Source organism: Mirounga leonina, unplaced genomic scaffold (assembly GCF_011800145.1).
Source record: "Mirounga leonina isolate KUSES-001 unplaced genomic scaffold, KU_Mleo_1.0 Mir_95, whole genome shotgun sequence".
Lineage (NCBI taxonomy): Eukaryota > Metazoa > Chordata > Mammalia > Carnivora > Phocidae > Mirounga > Mirounga leonina.
The window spans coordinates 8200842-8221037 of NW_023270865.1; the positions used below are offsets into that span (position 1 = coordinate 8200842).

General features: G+C 42.9%; 1 long non-coding RNA gene across 2 annotated transcripts in view; it reads left to right on the forward strand.

Moving 5' to 3' along the window:
- LOC118006181 overlaps positions 1–20196 on the forward strand; it is a 177815-nt gene that overhangs the window by 88182 nt on the left and 69437 nt on the right. The window contains exons 8-9 of one of the 2 annotated variants that reach the window (XR_004677988.1): positions 7109–8149; positions 16314–16400. This is a non-coding gene — a long non-coding RNA (uncharacterized LOC118006181). The remainder of the gene's footprint in view (positions 1–7108; positions 8150–16313; positions 16401–20196) is intronic. The other variant, XR_004677989.1, reaches the window with a different exon arrangement.

Here is a 20196-nt window from a genome sequence, read left to right on the forward strand (position 1 = left end):
TTACCCTCTGCCCCCTCCTCTGGGCACTTGCCCTGTCTTGTCCATAAACAAAGATGGAAGCACCTGGATGTTTAAGCAGCCCCTTACCCCCCAGGCCCCAAGAGGCCCCTGGTATAAGAGCCAGTCTGCTTTGCTGAAAGGTGGGATAATTCCTGAGGCATAACATGCACTTCAAAGACCCCTTTGGAATCGGGCTGAATTGGGGCTTTAGCTGCAATTATATATTGGCTTGGCTTGTCCTCCCTGATGGGTTCCCCCTACCCCTTATGGGTTTCTCTGGCAGCACCCCTCAGTGAGTCACTTGTGCCTGAATCCTTGGCTCAGGTTGTCCTGGGAGAACCCTACCTTAGATGGTATATAGCAGAACAGGAGCTCTGGGGAGGGCTGCCGCAGCTGCATATCCCAGAAATCATAAATATGACTCCAAATGAATTTATACTCCATGTAAAAACACTTTTTAAACCAGAAAGTGTTTTACTATGTTAGCAATTATATTATGTTCTCAATTTATCACTATCTTTCAAAACAGGTCTTGAGAACTTCCTCACATCTCTTCCTCCTCCTCCTGCCCATCAGCACCCTGGATAACATTCCCTGTAGCTTGAGTGAGCGGGGAAGTGGGCTGGGGCAAATAGAAGGAGATTGCTGAAATCCACATGACAAATCACCCCTTTTCTCCCTTTGATTCATAGTTTTCATTCCGCCCGTTGGAGCTTTTCTGGGGCTCATATCTTAGTACTTTGCTTACGATTGCAGAGTGATATGTTATAAACCCACCTCCTAAAGCCAATGAAAAGCAATTTCTCCAAGGCGTTTTTTTTTTTTTTTTTTTTACATTCTGTGAATATGAAAAAAAAAAAAAAGGCAGTAAATCAGGAACTTTTCGTTTTAGATAGTTATTTTATCTTTTTGGCTCTGGCCTGTGGAGATCAGGGGCCAGAATCAGATAGTGCTCCTCTACTCATTCTGGAGTCTTCTGCCACTTAGGTGACATCCTGGCTGCCATCAAACATGGCTGGGGGCTGGCCCCGGCTTGATTTAATGCTCTCCTTCACTGTGGTCTATTTGCCCCAGGCTCAATCAGCCATAAAAAAATAGATCCTGTGCCAGTTTGATAGCCTCTACCTCAGAGATGTGAAGTCAGTGGGAAAACCTACAACAGGATGATTTTCCTTTTATTCTGTTTATTTGGAGGAATTATCATCAAATTAGTGATCCGTTATAAGGGAAGGTGGGTAGAAATTCAGGCCATTAATAGAATTTCCTTGGGTTTAAAATAACAATTACTCAGACTTCTATCTCTCTTCCTTCCTTCCTTTCTTCCTCCCTCCCTCCCTTTCTCCCCCACTTCTTACCGCCTCCCTTCATTTCTTCCTATTTTGGATTTGACTATAGCTTTAAAATTTGCGTGAAGTTTAGTGTGAATTCAGAAGTGAATTGGTAAAAATTTTTTAAAAATCAGTTGGAACCCCAACTCTGCAAACTCTTCCATAAAACCTGCTCCATGCCACTGCTTATCAGTGGGGAGGCAAGAGTGTTAAAGGCTCGGATTTTCAGCAGAGAGCAAGTGTTGGCCCTTTACTTGCAATCTGACTTTGGGTAAATTGAAGCCTGTGATACTCAGATACAAAGAGGAGATCACTGTGCCTCCCGCGGTGGGTGGTGGAAAGGAAAGACATCATGTTCTCGCATGGAAACTAGCACCGTACTAAGCTTAATAAATGATAGGCATTATTATTAGACAAACTCGCGGAAACAGAGAAGTTTGGATTGGAATGGGAAAGGGAAAGGAAAACTTTGGGGAAAAATGGGATTTAAAAATGTAGTCTTGAAGAGGCACTGAGATGGCTTCTTTGAGTCTGTTATAGGGAGAGATCAGCATACGTGGATGAGGTTGGCTGGGAGGGGAAGGGGTGGTGGTTGGGGGGGAGGGGAGTTGGCCTGGAAGAGCCAGCTCAGTGGGTGGTGATTATTCTGCCAGCCTCTAGCATGAAGGTGTCTGGGGTCAACCGTTCGGGGGTGTTGGAGAAATCTCCCAATATACATGGATTCCCTTTTGCAACGCCCACCTGAACTGCACCGCAAGGAAGGAGTCAACATTAACAACTGTTTTCTTCTTGAACAGTCTTCTTCCAGTCCAGTTCCTCCTCCTCCTCCTTTTTTGTATCAGCCTCTAGTTCAGGGAATGATTTTAAAAAGAGTCCTCCATGTGGCAAATAGACTCTGCAAGTGCCCATTGGAGCCTGGGAAGCAGGCCATCTTCTGGAGGTCAGGATACAAGTGTTGTTGTTGTTTCGTTTCTCTCTGTGTGTGTGTGTATGTGTGTGTGTTATCTCATCTGTCCTGTCTGCTGTCAGAGATTGGCATCTAAAAATGCAGATTATGTATTGTGTCCCTGTATGGGGATTTAGGGTGAGTCTTGATGTCTTGAGCTGGAGGCGAGAACAATAAAGACCCGGGAAGATGAAAGGATGAGGGCGAAGGAGATTTGTTCCAAGTGCGGAAGCTGCATTGAAATTAAAACTCTTGCACAAACACTGTTGACACATGCATGTTCTGATCCTCATGGGGGATGCCACCACGGTATTATTGTTGGAGTGAATTCCTTGGCAAATCTCTCCTTTAACCCCACTTTATACACACCTCCCTATTTTGCTTTTATAAAAATCAGAGCCTTTCCAGAAGGGAATGCCCTGCAAACTCACGTGTCCTTGTTCCTTAGGGAGAAATTTTCAAATGTTAAAATACCCATGAAAGGGAGAGAGAGAGAGAGAGAGAGAGGTGGGGGGGGAGGGAGGACTGAAACATGAATCATTGAGAAAAGAGTAAAAATTTACCACTGGAAAGTCTGGCCTTCTAAGCTGCTCTCTTTTCTAGATTCAACTTTTTCAAAAGAGACGCTAAAACATGGTACTTGAAAGGAAGAATCTACAAACTAAATCAGGAGGGAAATCCTAGAGCATGTATGCATCCCCCCTCACCTGCCCTTATGCTAAGCTAATGTTTCGAGTAAATGTGTGTGGGTATTGCATCTCTGGATAGCCTTATGTTAGGGGAAATGATCAATTATAGCTAGTGTCACAAACTGGACAATTCTTAGTACTCCTCAAATTGATTTAATCTATTGAATTAAGAGTAATTTTAGGAATGCACACTGCTTAATTCACACCTATTTGAAAATTTTGCCCCTTATTTTTCATTAACTTAGAGTGAAAAAGGTAATAAACCAAGGAGATCTCAGTCTGGAACACAGAGGTGATTTTAGCTGATATTAAAAAATGGCCTCATTAAGAGCCACACTTATTAATGATCTACAGACGTTGGCCGAAGTTTGATCTTGAGTCATAGCGTGTATGTATTGATTTATGAACCTGTGTTTCACTGTTCCCCGAACAGAGAAATTGTATTCAGCAGCAGAATTCGATCTTTGAATTCCAAAACTCTATCAAGAGTCCAGTAAATGTCGGTGGTGAAGGTAATGGGCCATAGAGATAACATCCCCATCATGGAAAAACAGGCAGCATGATCTCGAGCTAGCCTGGTTGTGAGTTTATTTCATATCTGATACTTGGATTCTTCACATGGCAAGCCTTTGCCCACATATTCTTGTCTAGAAAGAGTACTTCCTAGCATTTGAAAATTTTATCTTATGTATTTTTTTTATTTATTGAAGAATAATTGAATACAACATAGTTTCAGGTGTGTGACATAGAGATTCGGTATTTGGATACATTACGAAATGGTCACCACAATAAGTTACCGGGTGTCACCATATAAAGTTGTTACGGTATTGACTATATTCTCCATGTTGTACATTACACACCCCTGTCTTATTTATTTTGTAACTGGAAGGTTGTACCTCTTAATCCCCTTCATGTATTTTTCCATCACCCACCCTTCTCCTCTCTGGCAACCATCAGGTTATTCTCTGTATCTGTAAGTCTGTTTTTGTTTTGTTTTTTAGATTCCACATATAGGTGAATTTGTACCGTATTTGTTTTTCTTGGTCTATTTCACTCAGCATAATGCTCTCTAGGTCCATCCATGTTGTCACAGATGATTTTATTATTTATTTATTTGTTTGCAATAGAGAGAGAGAGCGCACAGCATGGGGAGGAGGAGGGGCAGAGGGAGAGGGAGAGAGAATCTTAAGCAGACTCCCTGCTGAGCTCAGAGCCCGATGCCGGGGCTTGATCCCAGGACCCTGAGATCACGACCTGAGCCAAAGTCAAGAGTTGGATGCTTAACCAACTGCACCACCCAGGTGCCCCAAGATTTCATTTTTATGGCTGAGATATATATGTATAATAAATACACCACAAACCACATCTTCTTCATCCTCCCATCTATCAATGGACATTTAGGCTGTTTCCATATCTTGGCTATTGTAATTACGTGATGAACATAAGGGTACGTATGTCTTTTCAAATTAGTGTCTTCATTTTTTGGATAAATACTGCTAGTAGAAGTGGAATTGCTAGATCGTAGGGTAGTTCTAGTTTTAATTCCTTGAGGATCCGCTGTACTGTTTTCCACAGTGGCTGTACCGTTGACCTTCCCACCCACAGGGCACGGGGTTTCCCCACCCACAGGGCACGGGGTTTCCCCTCTGCTCCACATCCTCACCATCCCTTGTTCTTTCTTGTCATTTTGATGCTAGCCCTTCTGACTCCTGTACAGCCTTATGTATTAATTTCCTATGAATGTTGTGACAAATTAGCATAAACTGGGTGGCTTCAGTTGACACAGATTTATCCCGCAGTGGTTTCAGCAGGCTGTGATCAATTTTGGCAGGACCACACTCCCTCCGGAGGTTCTAGGTGAAAACCTGTCTCTTTGCCTTTTCCCGCTTCTATGGTCACCTGCCTTCCATCTGCTTGCAGCTCCTTCCTCCACTCGAAGGCATCGATCCAGTCCCTGCTCTGCCTTTAATTGCCTTCTCCTTGGGGTGACTTCTCATGGGATACATGAGGTTAACTTTAGAACCCACTCTGCTAACCCAGGTAATAACCTCCTCTCCAGATCCTTAACTTAATCACATCTGCAAAATCACTTTTCCATAGAAGGTAACATCTGTAGATTTAGGAGTTAGGAATTGCATAACTTTATGGGCCATTATTTGTCTTACTCCATCCTGTAATGTAAATTATTAAACTTGACCAGGGTCACCACCATGTCCTTTTTTAAAAAAGTAATTATAGAGCATTTTGCATTTCATTTAATTAAATCTTGTAAAATAAGAAAATATCATGCTCATGATAAAAAAAAAAAAATCCATGCACGGGCACCTGGATGACTCAGTTGGTTGAGCGGACTGCCTTCGGCTCAGGTCGTGATCCCGGGGTCCTGGGATCGAGCCCTGCATCAGGCTCCCTGCTCGGCGGGAGGCCTGCTTCTCCCTCTCCCACTCCCCCTGCTTGTGTTCCTGCTCTTGCTCTCTCTCTCTCTGTCAAGTTAATAAATAATTAATCTTTAAAAAAAAAAAAGAAAAGTGAGTGGGCCTTTCAATCCAGACTAAGTTGACTTCAATGGCCAGTTGGTTACCCTACTCCAGCCCCAGCCCCTTCCCCAGAGCTAACTATAGTTACCTATTTCTTCGGTGTCCTTCCAGAAATTTTCCACATTATACAATGTATATTTTTAACACCAATGAAAAACGCTATACATGTTGTTTCATACTTGAACTTTCCAGTTACTTCATTTTGGTGCTCTTTCCTTATCAACACATCCAATTTTATAGCTTTTCTTTTAACTATTGGGTGGTATTGCATTGAATGGATGTATCATAATTTGTTTAAGTGTTCCCTTTTAAAAACATAAACATTTAGATTTTTTCCAGGATTCCCTTTGCCATTACAATGTAATCTACACCATCATATATGTATTTTCTTTCTTTATATATATCAATAGTTTGTTTATTGCAGAATAGCATTCCATCATAACGATATACTACAATTTGCTCATTTTTCTCCTGTTGATAGACATTTGATTGTTTCCAGTTTGTAGCCATAATGAATGAGGCTGCTTTAAACATTTGAGTATAGATTTTTGTGTGAACATATTTTCACTTCCTTTGGGTAACTACGAGGAATGAAATTGGTGGGTCAAGGGGTTTGTGTGTGGTCAACTTTAGTAGATCCTGTCAAATGGTTTTCCTGAGTGGTTTATAAATTTTCTCAAATACCAGCACTGTGTGAGAATTCCAGTTGTTCCACGTTCTTGCCAACTCATGGCTTTGTACCTTTTCCATATTAGCCATGCTGGAGGATGTGTGAAAGGATGTCACTGTACTTTCAATGAGCATTTCCCTGATGGCTAATGAGTTTGAGTGACTTCATATGTTTATTGGCCATTTGGTTATCCTCTTAATGAATGAGTTGCCTGTTCACATGTTTTTCTTGTTGTTCTGTTGGTTTGCCCATCTTGTTCTTATTTACTTGAGAGAGTACTTTACATATTCTGGAAACAACTTCTTTATCAGATATATACATTGAAAATATTACTTTCCTCTCTTTGGGCCCCTATTCACTCTCTCAATGGTGGATTTTCATGAACAAAAAGTTCTCAATTTTAATCTATTCCAGTTTATCAAATGTTTTCCTCGATGGTCTGTGTGCTTTTGTGTTATTTTATCAAATCTTTGCCTGTTTCAAATTCAGACGGACATTCTCTTATGTGATCGTCCTTGCATATAATCACCTGGTATTGATTTTGTGTATGATGTGAGGGGATAAGATCCATTTTTTGAAAACATGACAATTCAGTTGACCCAGCACTATTTATGAAAAGGATCAACTTTTCCTCATGACTCTGTAGTGTCACCTCTGTCATAAATCAAGCGAACGCATATCTGTGGGTCTGTTCTGTGCCCTCTACGCTGTTTCACCATATGTAATTGGATTTAGGAAAAATAAAGAATTGCGACCTTTCTTGCATGTGAGTGCCTTAGAGCAAATTTGTACCATTAGGATAACTCTGTTTTGGGTAGAACATGCCTAAGGAGTATTTTGAGTACTTTCACTTGTTCTCTTCAGTAAGTATCTTGAGTACTTTCACTTGTTCTCTTCAGTTTCAGTTAATCCTAAATAATTCCTTATCCTTTTTCCAGGTCTTTGGAAGGAATAAGCCAGTGACAGCTTTGGGGTAGAATGTCCTGTGAGAGGTTCTGCCAGAGGGAAATGAGGGGTGGGCCCGTTTCAACAAGGGGGTTCCTGCAGTGGCTGTTGGCCTGTTTCCACAGCATTCCTCTTGCGGCTACGCCCCTGCCTATTCCTCCCTGGCTCAAGGTAACCCCGATCGATGTTTCTCCTTCAAAACCCCATCTCATTTTCACGGTGGTCATTCCAGGCGCCTCCGCTGCGTTGGGTCTCTACAAAGCTTATCCCCCAGTTCTAATACCTTCTAGAAAGCCTCTCCTAATCATGCCGGCCCCTATTGATCTTTCTCTCCTCTGAACTCTACAGCTGCTATTATTTCTGAATCACTTGTTCTGGCCTTTGGTATCGTTACTAAATATTTCAAACATGTTTGTCTTGTCTCTCAAGCTGGAAGCCCAGCTCTGCAGGAGGTCAAAGCCCCTCTATTACTCAAAGCGTAGCTCGATAAATATTTCATCCTAGATGGAGGGGAGAGTGGACACGGAGGCCGCCTCGTGCAGGGCAACTGGGAGCCCCCTGCCTGGGGATGCCCAGAAGCTGAAGGGCAGCTGCCTTCTCGGGATTCCGAACCCCCCCCCCACCCATGTTGGATGCCTGGCCCTCCTGGGCTTCTCACTTTGTTGTCAGCTCATTGAGAACTGCCCCAGACCCTCGCTTCCTGCTCCCAAATGCTTGAATCAGAAAGACACCTACTCTCACACGGGGCCAAATGGGGCATGATTAAGGGTGAGAGGGCAACTCGGTTCAGAGTCAGAGCTCCTTTTAGTGTTTTAGCAACACTGACACTCTCCTTCCATCTGAGAGCAAGCCTGCAACCAGGGAAGCCATCAGCACACGGGGGCCGAGCCCACACCACCATCAAGCCTTGCGGTCTGCGGAGACAAACACACGCACCTGTTGGCCGGGCCGTCCTTTCAGAAGCCGTCAAACAGGATCACTGGGACGTGCGTCCAATGTCATGTCACGATTAACTGTGTGGGCGGGCGAAGCTGGTAAGTGCAGGTGAAGTGAGACCAATATGCGAAGACATCCTGGTTGTGGGGGATTTGTGTCATTCGCTCCTGGCAGACATGTTTAGATTTTTATCCCTGGGTCTTGACAGTTGTTCTCCACTTAACGTCCCCGAGGTTTCTTGGTGGAATGGAAAGGGCCATCTACCCGTAGTTGAGGTTCCCTTTTTAAAAACATTTTCCGAGACTTGAAATGTTGAGAAAAGAACTGTGGCCACCCCCGTTTCTTCTTACTTGGTGATTTCTAGCAAGTGCGCCATGGAAAGTAAAACCCCTGGCCTGGTGTTGGGGAGCACCCGGGATCATGTGTAGCCACCCATCTGCTGAGGGCGGGTTTGCTGTTTGCTATGGGAGGATTCTAGGGAACTCTCGTTCCCTCCTGGATCTCTCTTAGGTGGCAAACAGAGACAAATGCAGTTAAGTTACATGGCGTAGCACATCCTCAGGACTCAACGGTCTGAACTCAAACTCTCCCCAGGGTTCTCTGAGGACAGGAGGATCCCAGGCTGTGCATGGCTTTCCCATCTGTCCAGATGGAGCATGTCACCCATGGGGCGGGTTGGCCAAGAGGCCAACATGAGCGGGAAAAGTGGGCCCTCAGAGGAGGCTGCCTTCCCCCGAAAGTGGGAAAAAGGGAGGTACTATGTCCTGGTTCTTCACTCAGGCCCAAGCCTGAGGTTTCTTCCTGGTCCTGGCTTGGAGCCCAAGTCCCAACCCCGGCTACAGGTACCATGTGTCCCCAAGAGTGCAGATAAACTAACAGAGCGGGAACTCCCCCAAAGAGTGCAGATGTGCTAACAGAGCATGTTAGGGGTGATTTTGAGACAGATCTGGTTACTTAGGATCTTTTGTTATAAAGCAAGCATGGGAGGCTCCCGATAACCCCATTGAGAAGGGAAGGTCGGATGGTGGGGGGTCCCTCAGTAACTTCCCCTGGGGGTGGAGAAGCCAGGTAGCTCTCAGCAGCCATTCCCGTGTGGACGGAGGGCGCCGCCTCCCTGAAAGCTGCGCCGTGTTAGCCTGGTGATGAGGCAGAGCCCCGCATATCACTGCAACCCTTGCACACACAGGGCTAGAGCTAGCCTGAGATGCGTGGAGGCCAAGGGCAGGGTATTCGTAAGGTTTTTACAGTTAGTTCAAGGCAGGTCTTCCAACGCCAGAAAGGGAGATGCTGATTGGCAAAATTTGTGATATCATTGTTCGGGCACGGTGGGCACAGAGAAACAGGAGTTTTGAACGAGGCTAAGAGAGTAAAGTGATGTTTGATAAGCCCAAAAAGAGTGATCTGTTTTTCTTTACTTACCTTTTTTTTTTTTTTAAGATTTTATTTATTTATTTTGGGAGAGCAAGTGCAAGCTAGAGCAGGGGGAGGAGCAGAGGGGGAGGGAGAGTCCAGCAGACTCGGTGCTGAGTGTGGAGCCTGAATGGGGCTCAATCCCACAACCCTGAGATCATGACCTGAGCCAAAATCAAGAGTCTGACACTTAACTGACTGACCCACCCAGGCATCCTGAGTGATCTGTTTTTCTGAGAAAATGCTTCCCACCCTGATGAGGGCTAATTGTATAGTCTATTGTTTGGGCATATAGATTTTCAGGAAGTTCCTGAAACAAGCAAGGAAATAAATTATAAAGTGGTTTCCTTGGGCAAGAATTTCTTGGAAAAGTAAAGTCATAATGAGAGTGTGGAATGGTGAAATCATGTCAGTGTACGTGGGAAGGTGTGAGCTACAGATGTTTCTAATTCTCACACTCTTTAGTTACAACTCCAGGATCTAGGCGGAAGGAGAGGCTATTCATCTGGTTCTTAGCTACATAAGAAATATGGAGGAAAGACATTTCTCAAATGGGATACGGTGAGGTGGCCGTGTGCTGATGAAAATTATTGATTCTCTCAGGGCGCCTGGGTGGCTCAGTTGGTTAAGAGACCAACCACTCTTGATTTCCACCCAGATCATGATCTCAGGGTCGTGAGATCAACCTCCACATCAGGCTCTGTGCTTAGCAGGGAGTCTGCTTGTGATTCTCTCTCTCCCTCTGCCCCTCCCCCAGCTCAAGCGCATACTTTCTCTCTAAAACCAAATTAAAAATAAATAAATAAATAAAAAAAATAAATAAATCTTAAAAAAAACAAAACAAAAACAAAACCTAAACTACTGTTTCTCTCAAGGAGAGGTATGGGGAAGAAAGGCAAGAAAAGAATTTCTCTTGGATATCCACCATGTGACAGGCACTCTGCCCCGTACTTTGCAATTTTTTTCTCATTTTAATTTTTATAGTAATCTTATAAAATAAATATCATTCCCTTTAATTGATTGGCAAAACTGTGACTCGAAGAAGATAAGTAGCTTGTACAGACAGGAGAGAATGGCGCCAGGGCAGGAACCTAAGTCTGTAGACATCAAAGCCTGTGCCAGGCACCATGGTGCCACTAGGTGGCAGAAGAGAGCCTACTGCGGGCCACGCTCCTGCCCTGCGTCCCCAGCATGGTGGTCAGCCTCCTCTCGTGCACTCCTGAGGGCCTTGAGCATTGGGCATGGCTATGTGCCTCACTCTCTGGGGCCATTTGTCTTGCTGTTGCTGGCACTGCTCTTGAGTTGGGGTTTGCTTTTGGAAGTTCAGATCCAGTTCTCCACAGGTCACCCAGCCTCGAACCCTTCAGAAGCTCTCCTTATCACTGGACAAAATCCAAGGTCCTTAGTATGACTTTGGAATGGTAAAAGAGCCAGACAAGAGACATAGAAATAAAGGGACCAGAGTGGCATAAAGATTACTTTAAACTGAAAACATTTGTGTTATAGCAGATGCAGAAAGAAATCTTATCTGAATGTCCCTTATCTGACTAAATAAAGGCTTCTGAGGAATTCAGCTGCCACCCACCCTCCTCCTGCCTTCGAGGGAGTCTACAGTCAGGGAGGCGACTGACCTTTAACGTTGTAATATTTCAAGAACATTGTGTAAAAGGGTCCAGGATCAGAACCTCCCGTACTTTCCCAGTGAGGCAGTAAGTTCCCTTTGCCCACCCACACCCTGCTAAGTGGACCTATAAACCCTTACCCCTGGCTGTTCATGGAGCCACTCCTTTTGAGCAGCTTTTCTCCTGGTAGTCTGTCTGTTGTCAATTACTTCCCAGGCTCCCGGCTACTTGAACATAAGATGATATTGGAAAATTTTCTTGCCAACAGAAGGAAATGCAAAAGCTAATGGGATATCATTACAATGACAATATGGTTGTGCCGAGGTATAAAAATCCACAGAACTCATTCAAGTAGCAATGTAAGTAGCTGGTAAATCATCCTTTCCTGTACAAAACCTCATCTCTTGTTACTCTTACCCTGCGCCACCCTGGACCACTCATCACTCTGACCGCAGCTTAAACTCTGCCTTTTCTCATACTGGTTCAAACCTTTTTTGCTTCTAAGCGATCTCCTTCTGGAAACATTTAAAGGCTTTATCTTGAAGTCTTCTGCATCTGTGTTGCTTTCTGCCAGACAGAATTAAACCCTTTTGTCTCTGTTCCCTTAACCATGTAACAATTGCCCCATCTTTGTGTCTTTATCCATCATCATCCATCCAGTTAGCAATCTCTCCATTCCTTCATGCATCCATTGGCCCATCCATTTACTTTTTTTCCGTTCACCCATGCATCTCTTCATCCACCTTCCATCCGAACATGGAAGAAATAATTTCTTTAAAATGTTATCTGTGTCTAACCCGGATTTGATCTTTATATGGGTCAGATTGATTTCATTTGTTCCAGGGCCATAGAGTAGAGAACCAATTCCAGGAAACACCTCAAAAGTGTAGCTCTTAATCCCATGTTGAATTTTATGTTGGATTGGTGGAACCCTCCTCAGTACCAGCTCTGGTTACTTGCCCTCTTGACCAAGGGGGAGAAAAGAGGGAAATGTTCATTCTGAATTTTGGATTAAGAATCCAAGAATCTGGGCGCCTGGGTGGCTCAGTTGGTTAAGAGACTGCCTTCGGCTCAGGTCATGATCCTGGAGTCCCTGGATCGAGTCCCGCATTGGGCTCCCTGCTCGGCAGGGAGTCTGCTTCTCCCTCTGACCCTCCTCCCCCTCATGCTCTCTGTCTCAAATAAATAAATAAAATCTTAAAAAAAAAAAAAAGAATCCAAGAATCCTGGGTCCTGCTTCTCTTGACCTAGAGGAAACTCAGAATATATGCAGTGGACCCCAGTACCAAGAGAATGAAGCGATCAGTTACATCCACTGATTTTAGCTTTAGGATGGTTGTAAATGTAGAGAATCATGTATGTTTCACAATCATGTGTGTTTCACCATGTATTCAATTACCCTTTTTTTTGTAGTCTCAAGAGAAAATGGCCTCTGGTAAGATGAAATGAGAACAAAAACTTTAGAAAGTGACACCAAGCAGACACAGAAAAAAAAAAAAAACAACCCAAAGTTCAGACATTTTTAACTTATCGTTCTTCTTTAGATGTGTTCCATTGCAGAGTTAAAAAGAACATGACATAGTTTTTGACTCTGCTCTAAAATCTTCTTTATAGGAAGGGGCTCCCACTCTATCTCAAAAGGTGACACGTTAATGACCATGCTCCTCGTAAAACATTCACCAGCTCCTGTTAACACTTGTCAAACCAGAAAGGTCTGGCCTCAAAATAGAACTAAAATTTCTTCCTCCTGCCATTTCCAAGCTCCCTGTGGGAATTGGATGTTGCTGGTTATTATGAATTAAAGGCCCCATTTTCATAGCAACAATTTCAGCCTATATTAATAGATATCAATGTTTCTCTAAAAGGCAGATATTTTTATTTGTTGAGGAATCAGAGTCTTCTCTGGCTCTGGCACCCACTAGTTACAGTCTGTGAATGGAGTGATCTACAGCTCATTCTCTTTCCTCAACTGAGTTTGACTGTCTCACTATTTTGTTCATTACATATGAGGTGGGAGAAATGCACACTTCATTTTCTTTGTGGCCACTACCTTATTTTCCCTCTTTTGGTCTGAAGAGAACCAATAAACCTTCTATCTTCAAATTTTCAGAGGAGTGCTTTCCATCTAGCTGATTCTCAAATGCTTTTAAATGGAAAAAAAGAACTGAAAACAGGCTGCTGTTTGGCTGATTTGCAAGCTCTCTGAAATTACTGTTTTTCTGCTTCACAGACTCAGTGATTGACAGTGCCTTATCCCAGATAGACAACTAGTTGGCGTTGGCTGGGATGGCACCGTTCAGAATTACTTGTCTTTTTTTTTTTTTTTTAAATGCCAGTTACTACTGAATGAAAACTGGAATTAATTTTTCATGGGCCAGTGGTCTTGCACAGCTACAGTGTACCTGCTGAGTTTATGGACTTTGCAAATGGCATTTACTCTCTCTCTCTCTCTCACCATCCCTGGTCTCTCTGGAATTTGTTTTTCATGCTTTTAGCCCTTCCTCATATCTGGCTTATTTTGATAAGAGCAGATCAACTAGCCAAACTGGACTATGATTTGCAGATGAGGTCCAGTGTTATAGTCAACAACTGGTACATTGCACTGGAGCCCAAGGTTGCACAGAATCCCCTCTGCTCCCTAACTGTGTTCAGGGTGAGAAGCTACTGGCCTAAGGCCGCTGCAGCCCATCGTCCTTCCCTGTAGACCAGTTTCTCAACCTCGGCACTATTGACATTTGGCCTTGGATAATTCTTCATTGTGGGGGGTGGTGCTGTCCTGTTCATTGTAGGATGTTTAGCAGCACCCCTGGCTTTTATTCACTGCTTCCTCAGGGGGTGACAACCCAAAATGCCTCCAGACATTGCCCAGTGTCCCCTGAGGGGGAAGGGATTGTTCCCATTGAAAACCACAACTATAGATACTCTGTTACTGTGCTCCTTGGGTGTTCAGTGCTGGTATTTGAGAAAATTTATAAACCACTCAGGAAAACCATTTGACAGGATCTACTAAAGTTGACCACACACAAACCCCTTGACCCACCAATTTCATTCCACAGTGAGAGACCGAGCCACACACGTGGCTCCCACACCTGCCCCCTTCCCTTCCCTTCACTCCTCCTTGCCCTGCTCAGGAATCTCCCTTCTGCTTAGACAAATGTAACACGCGCTTACCTGCCTGCAAAGAAAGTGAAGGAGACCCTCCGAGGAATACAGAAGAAGCCCATCTATGATTGTATTGGGGCCTGCTTTTCTCACTGGTTGAACATTTTTATGATTAATTGAAAGAGGTCCCTAAGTGGGAATGAAATTGGTAAAGCTCAGGGTCACAGTTTTGAGAACTAAAAGATACTTGTTGAGAAAAATTCAAGAGAAAAAAGAAAGAAAGTCACAGGATAAAGTATAAACTAAATGGAAAAGGGATGGAGAGGAGGAGGATCTAATATAATGAATTGAAGGTATGTGATTCTGTGGGACATTTCAAGAAAACTTAGACTAGAAGAGGAGGCAGAGAGACAGCAACCAGGGCTTCCAGGCAAGCTGAAGTAGACACCTGGTTCCTATGAGGGAGAAAGACATGAAGCTGACTCAGTTTGGACCAGAAGCCAAGTGAGGGTTACTGAGTGAGAAAGAGGGAAGGTCACCTCTTCCAGATGTCCCTAGGAAGGCAAAGGCAATCATTTGACTAGACCTAGAGGATAGACTAAGGTTGGCTAGTGAACAAACACTTGAATCCATGAAGGATGTTATCATTAAAGGTAGGGGACAATTGGAATCTCCTGGAAGGAAATTTTAGTGCCTTAAACTTGCTAAAGGAGAGGGACTGAAGGAAAGCATCCTGTGTTGTGTCATCTGCATGGAACCTAGCAGGTGTTCAGATATTTCTCAGTCTGACAAGCTGAATATATTAGATGAATTAGATTACTAGGTCATATGAAGTGTAAATCCTCAAGTTCTGATGTACTTTATGACTAGACCTAGAGAATTGTAAGAAGCAGGAAACTGGAGACAATGAGGGTGACAGGTAACCAGGGATGTCATCTATGATCATAAAAATACAGAGAGTTCTAATAAGTACCCAATTAATCCCAACAAAAATAAGAACAGAGAAACTAAAAACAGATGGAAAAAACACAAAGCAAATAGTAAGGTGGTAGACCTGAATCCTACCATATAAAAAAGTACACTAAATGTAAATGTACTAAACATTCCAATTAAGAGGGGTAGATTGGGGGCACCTGGGTGGCTCATTCAGTTAAGTGTCTGAGTCTTGATTTTGCCTCAGGTCATGATCTTGGGGTCCTGAGATCGAGCCCCATGTCAGGCTCCATGCTCAGTAGTCTGCTTGAGGATTCTCTCTCTCCCTCTCTCTCTCCTCCTTTCCCTGATCGTGGACTCTCTCTCTCAAAAATAAATAAGTAAATCTTTAAAAAAAAGAGGGATAGATTGTCAGAAGAGAGAGAGAAAAAAGCAAAACTCCACCGTGAAATGAAAAAATGTGCTTTAAATGTAAAGACATAGATAGGTTGAAGTAATGGGTATTAAAAGATGCGCCATGTAAACAGCATAAGAACACTGGGGTAGGGCGCCTGGGTGGCTCAGTTGGTTGGGCGACTGCCTTCGGCTCAGGTCATGATCCTGGAGTCCCTGAATTGAGTCCCGCATTGGGCTCCCTGCTCGGCGGGGAGTCTGCTTCTCCCTCTGACCCTCCCGACCCTCCCCCCTCTCATGCTCTCTCTCTCTCAAATAAATAAATAAAATCTTAAAAAAAAAAAAGAACACTGGGGTAACTCTATTAATGTCATATAATAGACATCACAACAAAAGGTATTACCAAGTTAAAGAGGGACATTTTATAATGACAAAGGGTCAATTAATCAGAAATGTGTATGCCTCCAATCATAAATGTATATGTCCAAATGACAGATCTTCAAAATAAAAATACACATTACTAATTGAAAGCAAAAATTATATCATGATATTGTGAGATTCATAATGTACATAAATGTAATACATATGACAACTTTAGCATACAGAGATTAATCTACCCATAAGTTTGCAAGATTCTTTGTATTTTATGTAAAGTGGTATGGCATTAACAATAAGTAAGCTGTGAAAAGATAAAGATGTATGCTTTAAACCCTATAAAAACTACTTAAAACGTAAAGTGAAATAGTTTAAAAACCAATAAATAGATTAAAATAGAATTCTAAAAAATATTTTTTTTACACAGAAATACATACATACCCCCACTTGTCACATGCCTTTTGCTTTTGGATGATGTATCTACCAACCTGTAAGAGAGGCCATCTTTCAAAAGGTAAGTGCTTTCTTAGTTTTTCTAATATAAAATTAGTTCTAATATACAATTAGTTGTAATTTTGGCCAATTATTACTCATCATTAAATGTTGTTGTGATACAAGTGTACTCTTTCTGTAGCTAGTTTAGGAAGTCTTCATAGTGTGGTTTGTTCTGGTTTGTGGGTTTTGTGGATCTGGGGGTTTTTTTGTTTTTGTTTTTTAAATTCAAATTAGTTAATATATAGTGTATTATTAGTTTCAGGGTAGAGTTTAGTGACCCATCAGTTGCATATTTTGTGGATCGGGTTTTTTCAGAGGGGTCCAGTTTTCCTATCCAGGCCTTCACAGAAAATAACCCAGTCAAATTCTCACTTTCCTGAAGATCGTAAAAGTTCTTAGAATTCTGAAATTTTCTGGATGAGCCCTACCAGAGAGAAACCTAAGCAACATTATTTGTAAGGAAATATTTGTAAGGAAAAAAGGAGTCAGATTCATTGGGGAACAAATGCTCTCTCTCACACACACACAAATGATCTGATGCCATTTTGTGACCATGTCTCTGGATCTAGTGACCATTCCTATGAGCATTGCCCCAGGTAGTCTGAGCTTGCCATCTTGCCACTGCAGCAAGAGGGGTCACACATTATGCTTACTCCCTTTGGGCCCCTCCGGTGGACTGCTAGAATTATGGGCTCTTTGCATCCTGCATTGGCGCAGTTGGCTTCCTTAGCCTCAGTCAAGTCCCTACATTGGTCTTACTAATGTCATCTTGAAATCTTGTCAAGAGTCATTAAAAAAAATTAGTTCTTGCCACCTAACAAATGTGCATACAATGATTGCTAAATAAATACTTGAACTGGATTTTTAAAAATCCAAACCATTAAAAAAACACCCTTTGTCCTGGCTTCTGGATCCTGGCAAGTATAACTGAATTCAACAAGCATTAGAATGTGTACACTGCAAAGTGTGAGGCTAGGCATGGTCTTCCTGGCCCTAAAGGATGTTATAGTTCAATATGGAGTGGGCAAATGGGGATAAGAATTGACATAAAAACAACTGTTATAGTTAAATATCAAATGAAAGAAACAATTAAGAGGTGATTGGAGAAAATGAATGAGACAGCACAACAGATAGGGAAGAGTCAGTGAGGTGTCCCAAGAGTAGATACCTCGTGAAGATTGGACAGAATTTTAACAGAGGGAGATGGATGAAGTGGAGAAAACAGCGCAATCAAAGACAGAGGGATGAACTCAAGTGACTTAGGCTCAGTAAACAATGGGGTAACACACAGGAAAGTGATCCAGGCTCAGTAAGCAATGGGATAACTCATAGGAAAGTGATCCAGGATCAGTAAGCAATGGGGCTGGCTCAGCACATGGCAATAACTTTGGAGATTTGTGGGAGGTAAGGCCAGAGGGATGGCGACCATGTTCTGGAGTGGAGGGTTCTGAATACTGAGTCTGAGGATTTTTTATTTTTCTTAACATAATTTGCTACACTAAATAAGAAAACAGTATTTTTTAGGCTGGACAGTGCCTTGTTTGGGGTTGAGCTTTAGGAAGATAAATATGGCACCAGTTTGTATTGGAAGAATTAGAGATGTTTAAAATGGAACTGAGGTTTTAATACCTAAGCTGGGCTCCTCCTCTGTCCACATGGAAGGGTTTCCAGGGCAATTACTCTTCTTCCTTGCCTGTTTTCTTGAGGAGAGGACTTCCATCTTGAACGATGGAAACTACTTGAAGACTCAGAATGTCAGATGCGGGAGCCCACAGCGGTGATGAACACTTAGGAAAGAGAGCCCAAACCGTTGCTTCCATGCTGTTCATCAGTGGATTGGGACTCCTCAAGGCTTCTTTCTTTCCTCTTTGATTCACAAAGATTTATGGAAACTTTCCATGTGCCAGGCACTGTATCAGGATTTGGGATAATCTATTTAATTTTTAAGCATCCATTACCTAACATTATTGTTATTATATACCCTATAATATACTCTGTAATAATCATTATTATCACTTTACTTTATTATTGAGAAAATTGAGGCTCAGGGATGTGAAGTAACTTTCTATGTCACATAGCCAGAACAAAGCTGAGATCTGGTTTCCAGTATCCTCTCTGGATAAATGAAATACTACACAAAATGCAACTTACTATCTTCCAGTTATCAAGAAGTATCACATCCAAGCACTTTAGAATACATGCGTTAAGTCTCACAACAACCCCATTATTAGGTATTATTATCACAAACTGAGGTGCAGAGAAGTGAAAATTTGCCTAAGGTCTCTTAACAGGTAACTGGTGAGCTGGGTTGAGACCTCAGGAAGTGGGGGAACAGGGTAGACACTGGAATTTAGGTCTATCTCATCTCAAGCCCATTTGTGCAGTGTGTTTGAAGGGCATTCTAATGATCCTCTTCTCCTCAGCCGTTCATCTAAGGTCTCCAGAGCGCCTACAGAATGCTAGACACCTTACATGCTATGTAATCCTGAACCCTGTGAGGTAGGCATTCTCCTTTCACAGAGTGAGAATCCAGGCCTCAGAGCAGAGGTTATTCACCAGGATCATTTGCTAGGAAGTGACTAATGAGAAGATCAAAATCCAAGGGTGTCCGATGAGAAATACTGCCTCCTACAAAAAAATCCATCTTTCACTGAGAAGACCCGTGTCTCCCCAGAGTTACCTCAGTCCTCCATCTTGTTACCCCAGCTGGACCAGGGAAGGAGGGGCTGTCAGCGGCTGCCTTTCTCCTCAGACCCTCCCAGGGCGGCTTCCAGAGTAGCTTTGTCCCTCTCTCACTGAGAACGTTTAATGCTTAGTGTGCCACGTTGTGCAGAAAAATATGAAACCATTGAGATTAAGATTATAGCAACTAACTTGTGAGAAAACGTTTATTATATAATGTTCAGGAGGAAAAGTGGCCTGCAAGCAGGTCTGCTTAAAAATGGAAACACACATGCCCAGAATCTGGAGTGAAGTGCCCAAAAATGAAGACGGGGTTGACACCTGGGAGATGCGTTTTGTGTTACATAAGGAGGTGCCACCAGAGATGTGTGGGAACATTTTCTTTTCATGGACTGCACTCTAGCTGATAAGGTGCTGTTATGAACTGAATTGTGTCACCCTCAAAATTCGTACTTTGAAGCCCAAAGTCCCAACATGACTGTATTTAGAATAGGGCTTTCCAGGAGGTAAGGAAGGCTAAATGAAGTAAGGAAGGCTGAATAGGATGTGGCCCTAATCCAATATGACTGGTGGCCTTCTAAGAAGAGGAAGAGACCAGGGATGCTCGCCCAGGGACAAGACCATGTGAGGACATAGTGCTAAGATGTCCATCTGCACACCAAGGAGAGAGGCCTCACAAGAAACCAAACTTGCCCATGCTCTGAGCTTGAACTTCCAGCCTCCAGAACTGTGAGAAATAAATTTCTGTTTTTGTAACCACCCAGTCTGTGGTGTTCGGTCATGGCAGCCCAAGCTCACTAATACAGGTGCTCTGTATGTTTTTGCTACTGTTTCTATGAGAGAATGCTCTTTGGTCTTTGTCCCTTTGCTTTCATCAAGTAGATGATGAGTCCAGTGCAGTGTAACTTATCAAATTTCACCCCACCATCTTCGCATCCCACTTGTTTGGAAAAATTTAAAACTGGAGTATGATTCATTCTTGAAAGAGAAACTTTGTGATAGCACAATATATGGCCCACTCAGGCAGACCCCTGCTTAGACCTGCAGTTTGGATAGAGGTGTTTTTTGTTTCTTGTTTTTTTTTTTTTAATGGAATAATCGAGTCATTGATCTTGAGCAGAAAACATAAGTGA